Here is a 24,769-nt window from a genome sequence, read left to right as displayed (position 1 = left end):
TCTGGGAAGGCCGCAACGTACTTGAGATGAACCGACATGCAAGTATAAGCTACACAACATAGAGAACAATCCTGGTCTAGAAACATTAAACATCCATCCACATCCACATTGCACAACATTCCACACCACAAAAAACACAAATCTCCTTCATGCAGTCAAGATAGTGATACAGAATTAGCACAGCACAACAACAATAATGCAATGTGCCCTTGAATGCATGCAAAGGGATCACCCCTAACCATAGCATTGAACCACACACTTATAGCACAACTGAAGTGATGCCTCTCAGCATGGCAACATCAATGTGAATGGCAGTACACTAGCAGTGTGGTACCAATTCTGCCTGGGCCCAGGGACACCTAAGACCTGGCCTCACCCAGGACATGTCAATTACTGTTGGAGGCATTAATGGGGCATGTTTACTTGCAGGGTCAAGCTCACCTTTGCACATTGCAGTCACACAGATCGTCTGCATGCATGCTGTTAATTGTGGACTACAATCACAATGCAAAGTCAATTTGTGTGATATGCACAGGCTGCTCTTGAGGTGAACAGTAACAGGACCCCATTCGTCCCTCCATACAGGTTATGCCGGCTATCCCCTGAAGCGGTAGCTCCTTACCCCTGTACGGAACCCACAGAACATGCACGAAGAGGACTACAATCATGCACATACCCGTACCCACATCGTGATCGAGCAGACTTTTGGCCTTTTGAAGACACGGTTTAGGTGCATTAGCAGGTTTGGTGGCACTCTCTTGTATGGCCAGGAGAAGGTGGCCAAGATCACCATGGCATGTGTCATGCTGCATAATATGTGTATCAGAAGAATGTGCCACTGCCCCCTGACGTTGAAATAGAAGCACCTGATGAGGATGATGATGGTGATGAGGACGGAGGTGACGGGGATGCAGGTCATGCAAGAGGGGATGGCCAGGAGGGGCGTGCTGTGAGACAGCATCTGATCAACCAAATATTCTGAGTAACATGGTTTCTTTCTGTAGGATGGATATGGGTAGTAATGCACTGGTGTCTGTTTTGAAGCGCACAATGCACCTTGTCGCAAATAAAGTACACATACACAATGAAGAAGTCCAAGCCTGTGTATTGATCAGACACCAGTGTATTAAGGAATGTAAAGATGTATAAGTGCATGTCCCCAAACATCCCACCACCCTTCCCCCCACCCCCACAACAGTCCCAAAACACCCTTCCCCCTCCCCCACAACAGTCCCAAAACACCCTTCCCCCCTCCCGCCACAACAGTCCCAAAACACCCTACTCCCCTCCCCCCACAACAGTCCCAAAAAACCCTCCCCCCTCCCACCACAACAGTCCCAAAACACCGTTCCCCCTCCCCCCACAACAGTCCCAAAACACCCTTCCCCCCTCCCCCCACAACAGTCCCAAAACATCCTTCCCCTCTCCCCCCACAACAGTCCCAAAACACCCTTCCCCCCTCCCCCGCAACAGTCCCAAAACACCCCTCCCCCCACAACAGTCCCTTATGTGTCTGGCACAATGTTGTTGTCCAGCTATACACATGGAAGCTTGACCCTGCAGTCCCTATTCGCCATTGCCACCACCAGCATTAGGAGGCTGGCTAGACGTGCGCCTGGTGGTGCGTGTGGAGCGGCGGAGGGGGCTTATCTGCCTCAAACTGGTGGATGAGGATGTGGCTGTCTGTCCTGGTGGTGGTGGTGGGAACTGGCGGTCCATTGCGTCCGCTATCCGCATGAGGACCTCCCTGAGTTGGACAATCTCCCCACACAGCCTGTTGGTACATTGCCTCCCTGGAGTGCCTGGCTGTCTCTGTAAGCTCCCCCCTGAGACGAGCAGCCTCCTCCACATGCTGCCCAACCAGCACAGTTATGTCCTCTTGGCGCTGCCTGATGCTGGCCAGGTCAAGGGCACTGTGGCGTTCTGGTGGTGTGGCTGCTGCGCCCTCCGATGCAACCAGGACAACTGGTGATACCACCGGTGGGCTACTGAACCTTCCCATGTTGTCCTCGCCAGGGACACTGGACCCAGGTGTCTGCTGTGATGTTGCCTCTGGGGTTCCAGGGGGGGTTGGGGTGTGCATTTCCATGTGGAAATCTGTCGGATCCTCCACATCTGAGAGTGGCGCAGTGGCTGCCGCCTCTCCTGTAGAACTTGTTGCAGCTGAGGGTGGGCCCTCCGTGGCTGGGATCTGTGGTGGGGTGTTCACTTCAGGAGGTGGTGCAGTTGTTGCTGGTGTGGACAGTTGCATCTTGGCAGTGGCGCTCCGCCGATGTTTGCCACTCTGCATGGGGACTCTTCTCCCTTTGCCCCTTGGGGGTGTTCTCTGTGTCCTGTGGCCTTGATTTTTTTCTGGCAGGGGGTGCCTGAGTTGCAGTGCCAGTATCTTCACTGTCTGTATGTGAGCCTGTCGGGGACAAAGAGGGGGATGGCATTGGTTGCGGTTCTATGTACTTAATGCAGTATACGTCAATCATGCAGTTGTGGGCATTTGGACTTCATTTGTAGGGTGCAAGTGATATGTCTGTTGAGTGGCTCATCCATGCATGGTTGTGTGTGGCACTTGTCTCTGGTGATGTGTGCATGTGTGTGTGTTTGGGTTTGACACTGACATAGCCATGGTTGTATGCATGTGTGGATGTTTGGGCATCCATGAGGTGATTCTGGGCTCACATTTGGGGGACCTGGACATTCACAGTGCATACTTTCATGTGCACACTCACCTCCATCTGAAGTGGTTGCCACACCACACTCCATTGTCCCGACTCCCTCTATTGATTCTACTCCAATCAGGTTGGCGCAGGTCTCTTCCCACTCCTTTAATTTTATCGGCGAATCAGATCCACCTGCTATGGCTATGTTGTGGTACGCAGACAGGATGCTTCTGACCCGGAGGCAGAGATCATCCCACCGCTTTCTGCACTCACGGACATTGCGGGTAGTGGTGCCCACTGCACTCACTTTCAAGGCAACCTCTGCCCAGATTTCCTTCTTGCGGATGAGGGTCTCCCGACGCATGTCGTTCGCAAATACCACTTCGGCATTAGCAGCAAGGGTCTGTGTGAGCATTATTAGTTCCTCCGTGGTGAACTTCTCCTTGCGCTGGCGGTCGGTGGTTTTTTTAACGGCCTTAGGCATGGCGAGGATGTCCTTGTGGCTTTCCAATAGCAAACTACTCAAAACAGGTCCAGGGGGCAGAGGATGGCAATGGATTGTGTTTTTAAAGATGGCCGCCGTGCTCCTTCCCGTTCCTGTGCGATGACGCTATTTCCGGTTCCGCATTTTAACGGTCACCGCTAATAGCGGTGACTGCTATTTGCATGTAGAGTGAGGGCGGAGGTGCTATCTGCACTTTTGTCGAAGCCGGTAAGGGACTTTTTGGGGTCTTTAGCGGCATGGCGGTAGGGTCAGTACCGGCATGGCGCTATGCTCGTGTCCACGTATTCGTAATGGTACGCTATTAGCGCCCTCTTGCCAAGGCGGACACGTTTATAGCGCCATGCCGGTAAATGTTGATTTTTACCGCACAACGTGTAATGAGGCCCATTGTGTACACCAGTAATAGCCTGGGAATTTTTGTAGGTTGTGGGGGAGGGCACCTTAAGGTTTTACATCAAGCAGGAGCCCTGAATACAGTCAGTATCCTCACACCGCCCCATTTGTATGTATCCAGTCCTATTCTTTACATTTTGCTCTGACCCATGAGCAGTAAATCCATGCTCAAATCATAGTGTTTCAAATAATCTTTGCATTGTTCAACCCACCTTTTCATTGTTCCACTCATCATATAATTCATCACATGTTTCAACTGCCACCAAATAGATCCCTCCTATGCAATTATAATTTTCGTCATGAAGTTTAGGTTTTTTTCATATTACAATTGCGCGAGTGAATGCATACCTTATAATCCTTCTAATCTGGTCCAATACCCCTTGCAGGAGTTTTAGGACTCTTCTCCAAAAGATTCCCTTGAGTTTTAATCAATTTCCATCAAAGCCAGAGAAAAGGGTTGTGGTAGCACAGGTATAACTGTGTTTCTAGTTCATTTGCATCGTCTGGGCTGCCAATGACCTCATCTTTTGATTTTTGTGTTTAAAAATGTCACTCATGCCTTTAGACGCGAACACATAAAAACCCGATAGGTAAAGTTATTTACTCTACTGAGCACGTTGTTTCCCAAATACCATTTAGACTACTTTCCAATTGTACTTTTCCTATCTAACCGAAAAGCGAGGATCTTGGTTTTTACTACAGTGATGATGAGGTCATTCGACCTATCTATACTTTTCAAGATCAACCAGTTGCTGTGGTAGACCTATCAGCATATGATCCATAAGCACCATATCGTCAGCGTATAATAAACAATTCACATGAATTTGATCAATACGGTGGAAAACGGGCTGTTACAAAAGCCTCACCAATATCTGAAATGAAAAGATTAGATAGGAGGGGTGCCAAGAGGCATCCTTGTTTCAGCCCTCATTCACTTTTAATCAGTGCTGACAGATGTCGCTACCTATCCAATCTCACACAAACAGATGTGTTCTGTGCAAAGCTATAAGTATGAGCAATAGTGCCGGGGGCAGCCACACAAGTCCATTTTGACCCATACTTTACTTCTTGAAACACTATTGAGGACCATGGAGAAGTCAATATATGCAATAAATAAGGGCCTGGGCCTCTCCATGGCCTCCTTTTTGAGCAGTCCAATGATGAACCTGTTAGCCGTGGTTGCTACAACCTTGCAAAAACCTGTCTGGTATACATCCAGTCTCCCACTCTTTTTGGCCCAGTTTCTAAGTTCTCGTAACAGTGATATTGGCATGTAATTAGCCGGCTCAATTCGGGGCCCCTTTTTATGTATTGGCACTACAATGGAGCTTAACCAGGAATCTGGTATTTGTCCTCGCTGTGACCACTCCATCGAAAATACTGTCCAAAATGTATGCCCAATCTTGAGGATTGCCCTTCAGGACTATTGTAGCCAGCCCATTTGGGCCTGGTGCCCTTGAATTCTTGCTTTTAGAGATTAATTCCAACAGTTGATCCTTATGCCATTTTAACAATTACATCACATCATTATTCTCCCCTGTAGTGATTATGCTCTCTACCGCCGATGTGCATATGGTTTTAAAATGTGCTATCCAGTTCTCCTAGGTAATTGCATTGTTCCGAAGACATGTCTGGTATCCCTCATCGGATTTTATAATAGCCCAAAAGTCATTTGTATACTTTTGCAACATTATCAAGAGAATATTTCGGGCATCTCCCAAAAGAAGCTGATAATTGTGATTGTGTAACCAGTTTTCATACATCCTTTTTAGCCAAAGCTTTTGTCGCACATCATCACGACGTACCTTTTTTTATGCCCTACGCATCTCTTTTTTAAAAAATAACTTCACGATTGTATATGTTTATAAGGGGCCCTGGGTTTAATTGATTTCGGCATTTACTTATAAATCTCATCAAGAACTTGTTGATACGGGCTAAATTGTAACTTTTCCAAAATAGACGTATCTGTGGGTACAAGGTTAGTTAAATGGTATTGAACAGGCATGTATTGTGCCCGTTCCAAGTCACCCTACTGGTTCCTCTACCTCCAAGAGATTAAAATTGGATTTATTGGATTCACTTACTGACTGTTACATTTTTTGGTCAACGTACTGATCATATCTACTGATTGTTGCATCTAGATGCACCCATCATATTGTTGCATTCCATTGCCTTTGAGGCACTTTTGATTATGCATTTAGCTACTGCCCATATGTTGTTGAATCCACTGATCCGTATCTAACTGTGCCTTTATATTGTAGGGTCTCCTTTATTATCTGGTGAACCCATTTAGCCATTTCTGCGACGATAAACCTTACCACCTTATACTGTTCACACTAGTATTATTGCACACCCATCCTAGCACCCCATTGGAATTGTGCCACAAAATGTACCCCCACTAGGACCTCCACTAATGTCCCGCACACGCACTGTACCAACACTTCAAATCACCATTGAAATGCTAGATGCCATCATCCTGATCTGTCTACTCCACCACACATCCCTGCACACGAGTGCCTACACTAACATCACCCAGTTATCCCAGTCCACCATGGCCTCCCCACAGGACAGTAGCCCGACCTGCACCAGAACATGCTCTAATGGCACCTCCATCTATCTGGGGCCCAAGACATCACCCCATCCCTTGCCCCACGCCCTTCCTGCCCAAAGCAACATCCTTCCCCTCCACAGTAAACAAAACCACTATCACCACACAAACTCTCCCCAAAGGCTTAGGAACCGTTCACTTCACCCTCGCTGACTGCCACCCTATAAATCCTGCCGGCCCTTCCGACACTACCACTCTGACCACCCCATGCCTTAGATCCAAGCGTCGGATGCACCTACACTCAAGAACCCAAGCTCACACCCCAGTATCCACAAGACCCAGTCTGGGGGCCATCAGGAGAATTAGACTCTCTGGGCCTCATTACGACCCTGGCGGAGTGGGTTTACGCCAGCGGTATTCGCGGCGGACCCGTCCGCCCCACTACGAGTTCCCGTAGCGCCATGGAGCGTTTTCCGCCTGTTTTTTCCGGGCGGAGGAATCCATGGCGCTACGGGACCTTGTTGTTAATTACGCCACCGTATTTTACGGTGGGGTAATTAACGCCTTCCCCACTCCCATTATACCCTATGGGGCAAAAATGGGAATGGGGAAGGGTAAAATGGGGAATGGGGATTTACCGCCCCGCCAAGGTCGGAATGGGGCGGTAAATCCGCCAACCCCCATGGCGCTATCGGCAGCTTTCCGCCGTGCTCCATGGTGCATTTGGCGCCACGATTTCCGCCAGGGTCGTAATGAGGCCCTCTGTCTGCACTCGCCAGCGCCCTTTTGTTTACTTTAAACACAGTAGCCCATCACCGATACTCCAGTACTCTTACTCCAAAGACCAGCCTGCAAACACAATAATCACAGATCCACCCGCCCACCCTGTCCACACAATTCCTCCCCGAGACACACCTGAAAGGGGCATTACGTAATGTGCGCTCAGTAGGAGCACATGCCATAGACATACATGACCTCATCTTAGAATACAAACTAGACTTCCTAGCAATGACTGAAACTTGGCTCCACCCAGCCTCAGGTCCATTATTATCGCTAGCTATCCCACCGGACTACACCATTCTCAGATCTGACCGCCAAGATGCCACAGGAGGAGGAGGAGTAGCCATTATTGCCAACACATTGTTACAGTTTAGAGCCTGTAACACAGATATAATAGATGGTTATGAACTCCTAGCCCACAAACGATCCACTGACCCTAAAACTACATTTAATTTCTTCATAGTCTATAGAGCAACCAGCTCTTCCAATTACCCATATTTAGATATATCCTTACTGATTACACCTCTCCTTAAACCTAAGACCAAATTCATACTACTAGGTGACATTAACTTGGGCTTTAATGATGATCTTGATCGCAAAGCCACAGCCTTTCACACTGCACTACAAGCAATGCAATTCTCCCAAATTGTCAACGCACCCACCCACACTAAAGGCGGAACCTTAGATTGGATCTTAACCCTGAATACTAAAGCATCCCTTGAAGACATGCAAAAAATTACCTGGTCAGATTATTCCCTAGTTCGTTTTAAAATATCAACCACTCAAGCCCAAGAACCACATTCACCACCACCTATACCCATATTGGTGAGAAACACACGCAAGCTCACATCAGAAAATCTGACACCAGCTCTCAACAAACTGCTTGATGCACAGCCCAAAATGATTTCCAATCCTGACAGCATATCCTGCTTCTAGCACTCTAGTTTGAAAACCACTATCGATGAAGTCTAAACTACCCAGGCCTAAACCAAGTAACTCCTGGTTCTCTGATAAACTTATTGAACTCAGAAGAAAGAAAAGAGCACTAGACCACCAGACTAGAAAAAACCCATCCAAAGAGTCCAAACATGAACTCCACTTATTCTCACAAAAATATAAACGAGCAGTCATCACCCTCAAAGCCAATACTCTGAACTCACGCATTACTAATGCTGCCTCTAACAGTAAAGAATTGTTTTCAATTCTCAGAGAACTGGAAACTCCCATACCTCCTCCTAGCCCAGCTACTGCTAGCAAAGCATGGTTTAGCACCATACAGAATGTCCTAGCCTCCAAAATAAAGTCTCTCCAAGACACAATCATTATGAAAAGAAACCTGCTTGTCCACCGTGCCGAAACCGCCTCATTGTCTCGACTGAAAATAAAACAACAGCAACCCAATTCAACTTTACCCCAGTCACCCAAGACCGAGTACTCACGACCATTGCTTCCCTCAAACCATCAAATTGCAAAGGGGACAGCTTTCCGGGCAAAACTAGTCAAAATCTGTGCTCCTGCCCTAGCACTCATCATCACCAAATTCATAAACACATCCTTCAGTACCAATTCCATCCCTTCAGATATTAAAGAAGCCTGGGTCATGCCCCTACTGAAAAAACCCACTCTGGACCCCACCATTCCGCCTAACTACAGACCCATCACCACAGTCCCCTTCCTCCTTAAAATCGCTGACAAAATTGAACACACCCAAGTACAAACTCACCTACAAAATAATCACCTTTTAGGCAACAGACAATCTGGCTTTCGAAATAAACATAGTACAGAGACAGCACTACTTGACATAAAAAAAAACAGTTGGACGCTATCAGAGATTCACAGAACCTTTGCATCCTACTATTACTAGACTTATCTGCTGCATTCAATCTAGTAGACCATGACAAATTATGCTTAAAACTATAAAAAAACATTAAATTCTCTAATGACGCACCCACATGGATCAAATCATTTTTATCAGAATGCACGTCCAGAATAGCCATTGGCGAGGAGGCTCTGGATCCCATAACAGTCCTTATAGTTGTACCGCAAGGATCGTGCCTCTCACCCACTCTACCGATACGAAACTTCTTTTCACAGCTTTAGACACTATGCGAGTTATCTATACCAACTTTGAAGATGATACACAGATACTCATCCCAATCACTGGTAATAAAGAACTGGACACTACTCTCATAAACAAAATCTATTCACTCATCCAGAACTGGATGGAAGCAAATAGTCTCTGCCTTAATGGCGAAAAGACTGAGATCCTCCTTGTAGGCACCCCAGCCCGTAAAAAGTTACATCAGGACTATACCTCTATCATTATAGATGGTACTCCCATACCAATCTCCAACCAAATCAAAACCCTAGGAGTTTACCTTGACTCAAGCCTCACCAAGAATAAACATATCAACTCATTCGCCTCATCCACGGCACACGGCCAAATGTATTGCCCTCAGTCGACAATTTCTCATGCCACAGAACTATATCACACTAGCTAGAGCCCTCATTCTGTCTAAGCTAGATTATTGCAATATACTCCTGCTAGGTACCACTAAGAGCTAAATTGCAATTATTGCAAAATAAAGCATTAAGAGCAGCACTTGGTATAAAAAAAAAGATCACATATCACAGGAGAGAGGTACATTGGTTACCTATTCAAGCTAGAATACTACACTAAACACTCAACACCACACATAAATGCATTACCCAAAACATCCACTCCCACTTGAATCAATGTCTCACTCGAAAAATGTCAACCAGATCTCTCAGATCCAACTCTAGCACCCACCTACTCATTCCCCCTTTCAATAACTCAAGAACAGGAGGCTCCAGCATCCCTGTAGCAGCTCCCAGAATCTGGAACTCACGCCCCCCCAACATAAGCAACGAACCTTCTCACACTTGCTTCAAGAAACTCCTAAAAACATGGTTATTTAACAAATGCTAACCTGCTTGCCTCATAAGTCAAACTTACAACTGCATGTACTGCTATTTTGACCATAAGTACTCATTGTTTGTCAACCGATTATTCTTTGTATCTACTATGTCTTTGTTCTGTTATCACTTAACATCTCTTGCCTTGTAACCAGAAAGTATTACTGTAACCGTGTAACCTACGCCCTGATACCTCAGGGTTTGGGTGTATTACCAAATGCAATAGATAAATAAATACATAAAATATTACTTGCGATTCCCTTTTCCTGATTTCACAGTCCATTTGACCCTTAGGGGTAGATGGCCACTAACCAGTTTTTTCAATTGTCATCTCTTTAATATCCGGGTTTAAATCCTCCAATACGAAGTAATAATCAAGTATATTCGCCTGAGTGCCCCTCACCCATGTACATTGTGCATTTTCGTCACCTTTTACATTACCATTTAAGATGCACAACCCCCATGTCTCCATCAATGACATGCAGTCTGCCCCTATTTTACGAGAGGCCGTCACTGCTAATGACACAATTTTATGGTTCAGCCTGTCCATACACTTTGCGTTCAAGTCACTGCACACAATTATTGAATTATGCATCCCTTGGTATTGCCAGTTGAAGAGAATATCTTCAATTGTATCTAGGAGCTCCCCTTCTGATATTTTCTGTGGGTTTCAATAGAGATTTAGCAAAAGTATCTCCCCGTTGGCAGGAAAAAAGACTGGTCCCAATTTAGCTTTAACTCCTGAATACATGGATTCAGCTGAGTGAATACCATTGCTTTCATATTCAAGGAGTTACAAATCCCCATCAGGGAACCTGACACTAGTTGCCTCGTATCACCTTTATATGCCAGTGACAGAAACAGAGTGTATCCATCCACTGTCGGGGAAGTCAGCAGCCAAGTCGCTTGGAGATAAAACAGGTCTAGACCCAACAAATTCACGCTCTCTTTACAAAATAAATGTGTGAAACCCCTACAGTTCCATAATAGTAATTGCACTTCTCTACACAGTTAGTCACCCACTCCAGTTCTATTAAGTTGAACGATGCCTCGGATTCAGAGCCCTCGCTACCCAATTGCAGTTTTGACCCTCATCCAGTCCCATACTTCCAGCTACCACAGTAGTTATCTGCCTTTTTACATTTTCATTTTGGAAACACTGGATTTGAAGAGGAGAGCTGAATCAGAATAGATAAGACTGCTGTAATTTTGGCAACAGCACTCTTTCTGGTTGTCTGTCTAGTTGTTTTGGGATAAATGTAACATATCGAACCCCCAAGACCTGATAAAGTCTGCCACTGCCAAAACCCGAGCGCTGACCAGGCTTGACTTAAAGTGAAGCACCACTTTATCTAAGCAGTAGTCATTCAAAAATTCTAAGTAGTCTATGTGTTGCAATACCAATTGTGCCAGGGTTGGGGCTCTCTTTAGAATACCGAGCACCGTGGATCTATTCAAGTACACTCTGTCTTTATCCAGGGGAAGTTTCTGCAAAACTAGTTTTTGTCCCAATAGATGGTCGGAATGCACCCCACTAATCCTGTTCTTCCCTGTGGTCACTTGCCCCTTGCATATTACCTTTATCCTTTCCTCAAGTGTCATAAAAGGGGTCGCCAAGGGACCCATATCAACCATGCTCCTGAGCAGTGCATTTCTTTCAGCCTCCTTAGTCATACCCGGGATGTTAAGCAAAGTGCTTCCCTCCCTGTGGGTCTCCCACAACATTCAATTTCTCCCATCCTGGTCCCCCGTAATGTCACTCCTTCTACCCCCCTACCTGTTCCTGGCCTTTCCTTGATGTGACTGCCCTACTTCCTCTGTTCGTTCACATTTCTCTACACTTAAGGCCTTTCCCACCCCAAATTCCTCTCCAACCCCGCAGGCATATGTGTCATGAGCGTGTTACTGCCCGTTGGACTTTCTCCCCTGTGCTCAACCACTGACGGAATCGTTTGTAAAGGCGGCGCAGACAGGTTACCTAGGAACATTCTGGAACTTCTAGTTCCCAAACCTTTTCCTAGTTTTGTCACATTGGAAGATTTCAAAGTCCACTATCTGGACTATATCTTCATCCTCTTCCTCAACTACCCCTACACTAATGTTCTGATAATTTCCTTCCAATAGGTTGTCTGCTACCATAATGATGCTTGGACTCAGTGATGACAGGGGCAGCATGCCCTTGTGTATCCCCTCCTCTGTGTTCACCTTTCCGACCTGCAGAACCTCTTCATCAAGAACAATCACTCCCAACCCTGCTGTGTCTCTTTGCCTCCCAATGTTTGTGAAACCACACACATCTTCCACTTGAGAGAAAACCTCCTTCCCCACATATCCTAATTTATGTGCCTCATTTAGGTGTTAAATGGTTTTGTTTTGAAGCTCATACCATGACAAAATGTACATAACCAATTTTTTGTTTCTTGCAAATGTTCATGCAGTTTTAGTACCTTGCTGGAGGATGAAAAGAGCGAGATGGAGGGTAATGATGGAATAGGTTGCAATACTTACCGCACACCCACAGACAATTAGAAGGTGGCACAATATTGCAAATATTGTGTAGCTAGAATCATACATTGTACACATGGAATAAAGTGTTATTTTTGCAACCTACATTTGCTGATGTCATTTTGTTTAATATTGCTAACATGTCAAGATACAGTATATAACTTCTGAATACTCTAGCATTCTTTGGTAGCAGCAATAAAACACAGCACTCATAGGGTACATGGTGCTGTTGTTACTATTCAGGACGGTTTACTATAGTTATTTACTTAAACAGCTCTTCCTCTTCAGGTGTCACTAATGCATTTGCTACTGTTTTGATAAAAGCATCTTAATAATATGGATTGGGGTTGTTTTACCGATGTAAAAAGAATCACGGCGGAATTGACCGTAGTGGATTTTGCTGCAAATAAGTTTTACCTCTGTAAAAAAAAACATTTCCCCCCAAAATGCCCTAGAACCACAACCCCCTACTTACCTTTTGTTTGTCGACCGCTGCCTCTCCTGTACCCTGCAGTGTCAGTTCCATCCTTCTAACACATGTTGTAGCTTACATCGCAGGGTCCCCTTTTCTTCTTTCTTCTTTTTTTTTTTGGGACCCCCACAATCCACGAAGCCGAAAATACCAACCATGGGGAGTGGGGCACACCCTTGCAGCCCCTGCTCCTCATGTTTGGTATTTTCGGCTTCGAACAAATGGTACTGGCTGAATTCTGCAAATTTGGATGAACAATGTGGATGAAATGAATAATATAAAAGGCCGGATGTATGTTTGACTGATGCCATCATGCACAGTAGAGGCTGCCCGAATGCACAGAATGCTCTGCTAGAGGGAGCTCTTGCCTTAGGATAAATAGTGGTCCTACTGTGTTAATGAAAACTTGCACTTTGGGCCGTGTACACAGGCCTGTACGCTAGTTGTTTTCTACCAGATTGGATTCACATTTTTTTAAGGTGAATGGAGGAATACCCAAACAGGTTGGGCCTGATTCACAAAGATTTGCACTGTGCCTGTGCGCATCTCAGATGTACACCTGCTACCATATACCTGATTCAGAAAGCCTACAATTAGAGTCATTGAGGAGATTCCTGGAGCGATTTTAGTTCATATTCCTGGAGCATCTCTAAGATGCCTTTGACGAAGCCTTCATATAGCATTTTCGATTCAGCATCTTAAAGATACTCCAGGTATCTCCAGACTTTCTCTAATGTCAGGCTTTTTGTATTGGGTACAATACAGCATATACAAATCAAACATTATCATGGGGATCAGCTCATTTTCTCCAGTTCAAATATCGGTGAATAATGTGCACAATGTTTAATGTCCTTACTACAACACATTCTTTGCTTTAATGCCAGGCACAATGTTCCAGTGCTTAACAGACCAACTTCTAAAAACAAATTAGAGAAGAACCTCAAGAACCAGGCACACAAAGCAACATAAAACATAATTACTATTTGTCTTTTTCTCCTTGTATACATAAAAGGCTACTTATATGTGAAATCAACTGGAAACATGTGATCTTTCCATCGCCCAGTTGCAGATTTACAGATGGAGCTGATTTACTAAGCAAAACCAAAAGGTTTAAGTAGAAGAGATGACTTAGACACTTACTTAGGCTACTTTTTTTGGCTTAGTAAATCAGCCCCACATATATATTTGTAATGGGCTGATTTACTAAGCTCAAAAAGATAGTGTAATAAAACCAAATTTACTAAGCTCAACAAAAAAGGTGCAAGTAGAAAACATGACTTAGGAACTGACTTAAGCTACGTAATTAGCTTAGTTAATCAGCCTCTGATATGTGTAGATTAATACATCCCATCCAAGTGTTATTTTACCACTGACACAACAAGGCATTTTGGCCTCTTGCTGGTTAAGCTTTTCCAAAATGTTTTTATATGCATATATCTTGCATGTGAGATTGGATTTTAGAAAGCTATACACATCACTATTAAAGCACATCAATGAAACAGTATTATTTTTCACAAAAGCTAGTGTGTTCAAATGCAATTATTAATTTCCAAAGCAGTGTTCATTCCCAGTAGAGGGGTGCCCACGTTTTCACAAATTTGAAATACATTTGCCCAATAAATCAAAATCACGAGTGGACACAATTCGTAGAAGCATATGGACTCTGACCTTTTGAATTTACGATGATCTGAGGCACATTTCATCAATCATTTGAAAAAGTGATTAAGCAGAATTGTTAGCACTTTGCAAGAGATACATTTTAATTTATGAAACCATCCGTCTAGTGACATGCTCCACCTGTCAATTAGACAACCATTAAAGTAGATGTGTTTTTTTAGCTACAAAAAGGCACACGTCTTAAGGTTCATTAAAATAATTTGAATGCAACACCAGGAAATGATGCTAGAAAAATAATCCATGCATAATTTTGATTATCTTAATTTGTACTATGAATCACTTAGATTCAAGCACATTTTTGCATGTAAAAATTGAAATATATTTACCACTGTATCGTAGAAAGATGAGAGCTGCTTGGCTTTAAACAGCTCTTTTGATCATATCAAATATCACTATTTCGCAAAAAGGTACAGTGTTTGAAAATATGAACTATTAAGAAATAGCGACATTTTGGCAAGTGTGTTGTCAAGAGGAGAGTAAACCTAGCATGCACCTTTCTCAGAAACAGAAGCGAGATTCACAATCTAAAGTAAGGGTCCTCTTTATTAGCTTGCTTTGTATTCATCCAATCTGGGCTATGGAAGGTGAAACTATCAGAAAAGGAACTAAGCTTAGGGTGGGGGAGAGAAAGAGAGAAGAGACACTGAGAGAAAGAGAGAGAGAGAGAGAGATTGATTGATTGGAGGTTCACAATGTGAATTAAGACTCTCATACGTTATTAGCATCCCATGACATCATCCAATTCGGATTATGGAAGGTGAATTTATCAGTAAAGGAACCAAACTTAGAGGGAGGCAGAGAGTGAGAGAGAGAGAAGGAGAGAGAGAGAGAGAGAGAGAGGGGGGGGGGCAGGGAGGCAGAGAGAGACAGAAACGGAAATAGAGAGAAAGAGACAGAGAGCGAGAAAGGGAGAGCAACGCTGGCCTGGATTTGGAGTAACCAGAATAGATTGATGGAGGTGCCAAGCCAGGTGGGAACAGAATACAAACTTAACAAGTAGGTGCTGAGCCAGGTCCACTAAAGTGAGTGGATTTTTCTGTTTGAGTTCCAGTTTATTCCAATCCCTTCTGAACTCATGCATAGGGGAGAAGCCTAATGACATACCTAGAGAGAGAACAGAAGTCTATATAAAACAGCTCCAGACCAACCTGCTTGTAGTTTGGACCCCTACCACTCCTCAACCAATTCCTTTTAAAGGTAAATAAAAATCAACAATTCACTGTGTATTTTAATGTCATATCCCTGATACATTATATATAGTTGTATGTGCAAAGGGGAACATCTTCTCTGCAGCTATTTCACAGATTAACATTGGGATTACATGATTTTGCACTGTGAACCTCCAGTCTGATTAAGTGTTCCAAAGCAACATCTCTGTTCGTATGCCTGGAAGACCTTGTGTAGTTGAGTATGATGACAGAAATCAGTGAGCTGAATCAATTTCTGTGTTCAGTCATCCCAGCAAAATTAAATGTCATTTTGAATTCAAGTTTTCAACTGTCCTGTTTCTCAAATCTTCTTAGCAATTGAATGGATTTGATTTGCCCAGCCTTTACATTTTCAGTAAAGTAAAAGATTTAGGGCCTCATCACGAGTTGAGCGGTATCCCGGTGGTAATTCTGCCAGGATACTGCCCGGGCTAATAGCGTTACAGCCAAACGGTCCAACGCTATTACCGCCGGATGAAGGGTTGGGCGGTAATGGGTATTTCCCATTCCCCATTGGGTCCATTTGACCCAATGGGGCATTTTCGGCACAATTAGCTTAGAGCTGGGAGTAAATGCTGCCAGACTCCTGATTGGGCGTACGCTTAAATGCGGCAGTAATAGCGTAATAGCATTATTGCTGCATTTAAGGGCCACCACCCAACTCTTTATGAGGCCCTTAGGACTTAACAAGATAAACTTCCCATTGTCCTTTCAATGTAATACATGTATACACATGTATATGCTTTTGTAGTTCTGGTACTTTATTTAAAATGATCCCAAATAACATACCAATGTATTATTCTGAACAATCTGGCACCTGTTGATTAATATGGGGGTGGTTGTTTTGAATAAGTCGCGTCATTGTTTTTCTACATGGTCAGTTCCTTCTGATTAGAGAGGGCTTAGTGGGCAGGCCACCTTTCAAAGGTTTCGTTCTGTGAAAAGCTAATTTCAATAATGGTGTAAAGTCCCATGTAATGTCAGGCTGACATCACCTGCACATGATGCCACTTTTCTATTTCAAATTAAAAGATAAATATTAGGAAAATGTTTTCTCATGATCCAGAGCATTGTAATGGGGTAATTGTGTGTATGATCTTTAAACTGGGGTTATTGACATCCATCAAAAAACTTGAAATAAATAGTGGCTTTGGATTGCGTTCTTGCAATTACCTGAACAGGCGCCACCCAAAACCATAATGATTATACCAGCAGCCAAGGTCCCGACAGATATCTGTCAAGGGATGTTTGTGTTGCAGTTTAAAGATCTCAAACATGCCTGGGGCTGATTGTGCTCCAATGCCGGATGGAAGTGGTCTATCAGTGTATTGGCTTCATATTATTCATTGAACAATACTGATGTGATATGATATGATATTTATAACGTCCTTAATACCGAGAGGTTTCTAAGCGTGGACCCAGGGATCGAACCTGTATTGCTCCGTGTCGTCTTGCTTCCAAGGCGAGCACGTTTCGCCTGAGCTTTCCTTCCGAGACATACATGATGATAGAGGGATTTCTTGCGTAGGGTGCCTGTACAACATAGGATGATTATAGGAGAGTAAACCGTTGAAGGTGGGTCAATATTAAGGCATAATATTGGGATTATGACTACATACATACCAGTGATAATTAGAATACCCATTAAATATCTACATAGGTGCAATTTGCATATTGACTTATATGTATTATATTATCAGGAGATGTAGGCTGGGAGACATTTGGGGAGTAGCAAACAGGGAGAAGGAGAGGGTCTTGAATGTTTTCTCTGATGGGCTGGCTTTGGTGTCAATGGAGGAGGAAGTAGAGAGAAGCAGCAGACACAGGAGAAGGCCCTTGCGGAATATACAGGGAGAAGGAGAGGGTCTTGAATGTTTTCACTGATGGGCTGCTTTGGTGTCAATGGAGGAGGAAGTAGAGAGAAGCAGCAGAAACAGGAGAAGGCCCTTGTGGAATATACAGGGAGAAGGAGAGGGTCTTGAATGTTTTCTCTGATGGGCTGCTTTGGTGTCAATGGAGGAGGAAGTAGAGAGAAGCAGCAGAAACAGGAGAAGGCCTTTCCGGAATATACAGGGAGAAGGAGAGGGTCTTGAATGTTTTCTCTGATGGGCTGGCTTTGGTGTCAATGGAGGAGGAAGTAGAGAGAAGCAGCAGAAACAGGAGAAGGCCCTTGCGGAATATACAGGGAGAAGGAGAGGGTCTTGAATGTTTTCTCTGATGGGCTGGCTTTGGTGTCAATGGAGGAGGAAGTAGAGAGAAGCAGCAGAAACAGGAGAAGGCCCTTGCGGAATATACAGGGAGAAGGAGAGGGTCTTGAATGTTTTCTCTGATGGGCTGGCTTTGGTGTCAATGGAGGAGGAAGTAGAGAGAAGCAGCAGAAACAGGAGAAGGCCCTTGCGGAATATACAGGGAGAAGGAGAGGGTCTTGAATGTTTTCTCTGATGGGCTGGCTTTGGTGTCAATGGAGGAGGAAGTAGAGAGAAGCAGCAGAAACAGGAGAAGGCCCTTGCGGAATATACAGGGAGAAGGAGAGGGTCTTGAATGTTTTCTCTGATGGGCTGGCTTTGGTATCAATGGAGGAGGAAGTAGAGAGAAGCAGCAGAAACAGGAAAAGGCCCTTCCGGAATATAAAGTAATGGAGAGTAGAAGAATGAGGAGAAGAGGAAGTTACAGTCAACAAGCTAATGGGGGCAACATGAGGCACATTTCTAGAATGAAATACTGCCATTTTGGGGGTGGGTTTAAGACTGATTTTGAAATGGCTTTCCCCCTTATGAAATGGTACAAAAAATCTAAAACAATGCAATGAATTTTCATTAGGGAAACACCCAGTAGTTAAGAGTGTGTGATTCATGCATTCCCAAGAATCCCTTTTTTTAGTTTTTGAGAAATCTTTCTTGATTTTATTGTGCGCAATGGAGTACAGGATCTCCTTGAAATGTGTAGCATGGTGTAGGAACAATTCAAATTGTGTAGCATCTGGTGGAAAGGTCACAGAGTGCTTACAACAATAAACATGAACCTATGCTATCTCTTTCAGGCTGCTATTGCACTAGGTACTGACGGCAGAAAACCATGTGACGTATATTCTTGGTGGACCCAAGTCAAGGCCTAGACCACAAAGGCAGTCCAACATATTACCTGATCCGCTTTCAAATAAAATAAACCCAAGCCCCCCGTTTATTTAGCCATATAACGCCACTCCAACCCTATTCCAACCCATTTTAACCCCTTTAACCCACTCACCCTTTATTTATTTAATGAATGTTTGCAATGTTTTTCGATATTATATTCCAGTCTGAAATGTACCACTCTGTAATGTTTTAGATGTATTGACTGGATACCTACTCATACTGGACCATGTGTTTCCCACATTTAGTTCCCTCATCCTGTCCGGCAAGACATTCTAACATACAATATGGCCCAATCAAGTGACCTGTGGGATGCAGTTTGAACTCTCCTAATACACTCTATTCCATCATAAAGAAGCGGGCAATGATATTTTGACTTTTTGGATATTTACAGCTTGTACTGCACTTGTAGTTTCTCTTTTAATTTTATCAAGAAATGGTGACATTGCAATTTAAAGTGTGTGTCAAATATTGTTCTGGTAGACTTTCAGATTTCATTACTAGTGATCACTAAGGTTGGGTTGCATCACACTGTTTACAAAGGGATCCGATGTAACTCTGTGAGTGCCACTGGATCAGGCCTGTCAAAATTCGCACACCAGTACCACCTCCTCCCAACACAGCCCACACCCTCCCCGTTGCATATGGATAAAAAAAGAACTTATAATAAACAAAGTGAACAAATGTACTTTTCTTTCAATTCATGTTTTAATAAATCCTTTATTATTTGCCATGCACAACTTTTATTGCAACTGGTGGAAGACATATCTGCAAGCATTGTTGTGTTACAGAGCCCTACCTACGCTTACAGTAAGGAGTTTATATTAGTCAATATAGTAATTTGGTGGAAAGGAGCCTCTACGTGTTGACATACACGTAGATTGCTCCCCGCCACCACATTTTTGTCATTACACAGCAGAGTCCAAAAGTGCTGGGCAAAAGGCAGCACACACATGTGTACACTGCCTTTTGACCTGCACTTTGCACCGCACCATGCAAAGTGAGTAAACGCTTTCTGTCACACTTGCATGCCAGGCAGCGTTTAATTTTAATTGTGAGTGTTACATGCTCGCATGGCACGTATATCTTTCAATTGCAATGATACCTTGCCTGGCATGTGGCATACTCTTTAAGGATAAGAATCTTGCTCATTCTTGTATGAACAATCTCTTTGCCTTATAAACGTTATTTCAATGGCTGCAATTGTGACATGGAAATGTGCCTCCAGATTTTTCTTCTGGTGAAGTTTAAATGCTTAGTGCCAGAATTAAATCAGTGTGCCTCACCGTATCTCATATACCTTTCATGTGTTTGTCCAAACAATAGTGGTTGCATACAAAACCATCTCATCTCGGAATCCAATTAAGATTTTTCAGCTTTTTTTCACATTTACAGTTCTAAAAGACACCACATCAATGCCATACAGTTTACACCTGGTGGTATTTTCTAGGTGGTATTTACTATAGATATAAGCAGGGGTGCCCACTGAAATGATTTTGAAAAGTGATCCAACTAATCGTCATCTACCCTTGTACAGCCTTGAACAAATGCCTGTAAATTTCATGTTCTTATCCAGGTTTCTTTGTCGTGTTTGGGACATGCATGCATAGGTGCTGCGTTATATGCCCAAGTTCAGCCTTACGGGCCCTGGTATGGATTCATGCCCGATTCAGGCGTATCATATCAATGTATGTTTCTTTATTCTCTATCAGAGAACCACAAGGCTTTATACAGCCTTATGCTAATATATGTGCCTTGTATGCCAACAGAAATTCATTCTGTGCCCTTCAAGAGTCTTGCATGTCATGCTTCATTCTTACAAACTCTGGTAGCGCCTCATACTAAAGTACACAGATTCCGTGTCCTTGCAGAGAAGCTTTGCCTGGAATTCCCTGGTAGAGGCGTATCTCTGCCCAGGTAGTGTCTTAAATGCCCTTGTACAACCTAAAGGTAATCTAGGGGGCTGTCTGTCCCCCAGAGGGCGCTCTAGAGGAACAGCCTGCCTAGCGGGTTGCCCTTCTTTCCAGCCCACACCGGGGGGTAGCTACTCCTCGCCTCCTCCCTCGGAGGTGAACGGGCATCCCCGGGCCCAGCCACATCCGGCTTGGGCTCTGTGGTGTAGTTGTAAGGCAACAGGCCTGCTTGGTTAATTCTCTTGTTGCAGCCCCCTGCCTGAAGTCCTACCCTTCCTCTCGCTTTAGGCAGGATAGGATGAAGCACAGAGCTGCCATTCATTGAGTAGGTTATAGGGTTTCTTTCATTTGTATGTAGTTTAGGATGTTGTTGTTTCTTTTTTCTTTTCAGCCGATTCCTAAGGGTGTGTGTTTGCAAGCATGTTTTGTTCATAGGTTGTGTACATTTGTTAACTTTTCTTTTCTGTCACAGGTAGAGTTACAGGGCGGTCCTAGCGGGGGAGGAGTTTGACACTGCAGTTTCAGCAGTCAGCGGTTTCCAGATGGTTGTACTCGAGCCAAATTCGGACGACGGTCCCTGAGTCCTTTACGGACAGTTGAGACTGCTCGTCAACGAGATTCAGTGGTCCCGAAGAATTACTGCTTGACAGTTTATAATCAGAAGCGGACGTCCACTGCTCTGCAAATCGGAAGTGATAAGTGTCACCAGGAAATATGAGATAATGACAAGCCCGACAAACCAATGGGCTACCTTAGAAGTCTAAGGAGATGTGACCTCACCCCAAAATGTTGTATGACTCTGATAAATGTGATCTTGTGTATCCAAATATACACCAGTTGCCCTTGTGATTCGTAGGTAATTTGTAACCATTGCATGATGTCTTAGACCCCCATTAAGGGGGTGGGTAATGGGCATGGCCCCGCTATGCATTGCACACCTTCGTAAACTGTATCTAGTCTGAAATGGCCTTGCATGCAGAGGCACAGACTTACATTATCAGCTAAAACAACATACAGGTACAGTGTTTTTTTCACAAATTGATATGCTTTTGCCATGAGTAAATTCTTTTGAAAGCAAATATTTTGAGAGTATTACACAATATTTGCCACCAACCATTTAGATGAAATTAAAAGTTGCCCCATTTTTTACCACTTCATTTTAGTGCAAAATAAGTAGATGGAAAGTTTAGAATAGGTACATAGAAAGGAGGGGTGAATGGGTCCCCCACACTTTGCAGTTAACAAAAGTAAAAAAAAGATTTGGCAAAATATAATTTAACCAAAAAGGTAAGGAAACTTCATAGATCCCACTTTGACTGGAAACATTTCTTGGATGAAACAGAGGTGATTCGCGTTTTGGGATAGTGGCAATGTTGCCTGTACCCGACCAGAGCAACACCTTTTGGCTAGCATACGCAACAAACAGCAAACGACTCACACAATTAACCTCACAAGCATCTTCAAGATGATATATGAAATCGAGTTTACACTGCTTACCCACAGCAACAAATCAAAGGTAATTGAGAAGATTTAGAGGGTACGACTCCACTGGCTCCCAGTGGCTGCAAGGATCACATTCAAGACCCTCTGCATCATCCATAAGGCCTTTTAGGGTCTGGGACCAACTTTCCCTCCCTAAATATTCCCCTGCTAAAGCCCTATGCTCCTCTCATTCCAACTCTCCGACTGTCAAACGCATCGCCAATCAGACAGTGGGGGGGGGCAGGTCTCTCTCCTCCGCTGGTGCGTCCCTTTAAAAAAGCCTGCCCCTCTCAAACTTAAACCGGACGTCCTTAAGTTCCGGAAACTGCTTGACGCTCTGCTCTTCTCTACCTCTTTCCCTCTTTCCCTCTTTCTCTCCACTGCTAATCACCCCACTGCTGCTGTGACTGGTGTTCTGATCTGCATGAATCATACAGGATCCCAGACCCTCCCTCCCAGTTGATACCAGCACCTCTCCCCCAACTGCACTGCCCTGTGAGTTCCTCTTGGTGGCGCCACATTCCACCTTGAGACTCACCTGTACCAACACTTAGCCAGAGGTTCTATGCCTCGGTTCCCCTTAGCACTTCCCTCCCAAGCCCTCCTTCAGCAGTTGTCCACTCCTCTCTTCCCCGTTCCACCCCCTTCCCCTACAATTCTACTCACTCACTGCACATGCATGTCCGAATGCCACAAGGCCTAGTAGGACCACACCCCTATATTACTGTCTGCCATTGTTTTGTTTTCCCCTGTTCCCTTCATATTTACCCTTGTGGCGCTTTGAAACACAATTCTGTTGTATAAAGCACCCTACAATTCTACAATTGCTCAGTCAAATACATATACAAGAGTACTTTTGAAAACAAACCCAAAAGCAACACATCACCCTGAGGGGGGTCCATCACCCCTGAAAATATTTTCTTCAATCAGGAGTCTGCTGGAGAGCCTAGTCAGCAAAAGGCCATCGTACAATATAATGATGCCAGATCATGTCTAAAATGTGCTGAGCATCTTCCCTTTGAGCACACAAATATGGAAAGCATAAGCAGAAACGACATAATTGCAAACGGATCGAGAAGATGTGCATTAAAATTACATTCTGTGGAATAAAGAGGGCTCTAACGACATGGACAAAAAGAAATAACATGTCAAATTCTACTCTTTTTCTCATCCCCGCTGTCTTTTTCAATTTGGATGGTTCATTGACATTTGAATTGGAACCGAAAGGTAATCTTGAACATTCGATTCCGGAGGTAAATGAACACTAACGCATAACAACAGAAGGCAGCCTCTAACGGATCCCTTTCAGCGGCGGAGGACCCCAGCTCAAGCGTGTTGGGGTGTGCTTATATATCACAGTAGAAAGTATCAAGCATTGTTAGTTAAGGGCTCATTTGCGGTCTGATGTATTTTTGTCATTAGGGAGGTACTTATTTGGTTGTACCTTAAAGTTGACATTCCCAAGGTTTGTAATACCATAACTCCGTGTGTGGGGAGGCGGGGGGGGGGGGGGGGGGTTTGCGCCTGGTTAGAGGTATGTGTCTATGTGGTGTGTGTGTGTGTGTGTGTGTCGGGGTTGGGATTAGTGACTTGGCGGCATGTGTATGCAGGTGTAATCTTACTTGCTAGAATGTGAGTGCATGTTATGACAAAGTCACTAATCTGTCCCTGTCACGAAGGGGTGGGAGTCTCTCTCATCCTTGAGTGGAAGCCTCACATGGTGGCAGGCAGAGCCAGTCCCACCCCTGGGGGAGGGGGGCAGTGGCAGTTAAGAGGGCCCCGATTCCTATACATTCCACAAGTGCCTGTTTATATCGAAATGGTACCACTTCGTATCACCCCACCCCTATAAACCTAAATGCTTGCCAGTTTTTAGGAAAACACATATCACAGAAACCTAGACGGGCCACCCAAAAGAGCATAAACCATCAGAGTCTTCAGCACCAAGATTCCAGTCAGTGGAGCTCTCTGCGCTGCACAGGAGAGTGAACCAGCAATATGAGAGAGAGAGGAGTGGGGACCAAGGCGCACCGCCAAGCAACTTCAGGGCAAGCCATGCTCAGGTCGGAGCAACAGATCCCCCACAAAGAGACTCATCACTATGTCATGATGTGGCTTGCTACCAACTCCCCAACACTTACTCAGGAATTTGCTGCAAACTAGCCGACCACCAAGGACCGGGACACTCGCTAATGGAAGCTGCCATTGTTGTAGCGTGGCAATCAAGTGCGTAAGGATGGGGGTTGGGCTTAACAGCCTTTTTTTAAACAGTGAATATTGAAGCAGCTCTCAGGTGGTTAAGACAGCACCAGAAAAGTTAGGGCCAGAAGTCCGGTGGGAACATAATGAGTGGTATAAGAAGGAAGTAAGGAAACAGGAAGGTGTGGGTTAGTCGGGTAAGGTCAGAAGAGGAGGAGGTCTCAGACCAAGAGACCAACAGGAGGAAGGATGGTGCTCTGGAGTGTGGAGACGTTTTGAAGCAAACGTGAGATATTGGTAGATGATAGCAAGTGGTACTATGTTGGTTGTAGGGGTTAGAGGAGGGAGCTGGAGTAGAAGGTGGG

The sequence above is a fragment of the Ambystoma mexicanum genome, chromosome 11, assembly GCF_040938575.1.
Source record: "Ambystoma mexicanum isolate Mex_15411 chromosome 11, UKY_AmexF1_1, whole genome shotgun sequence".
NCBI lineage: Eukaryota > Metazoa > Chordata > Amphibia > Caudata > Ambystomatidae > Ambystoma > Ambystoma mexicanum.
This window is presented reverse-complemented; position numbering follows the sequence as displayed.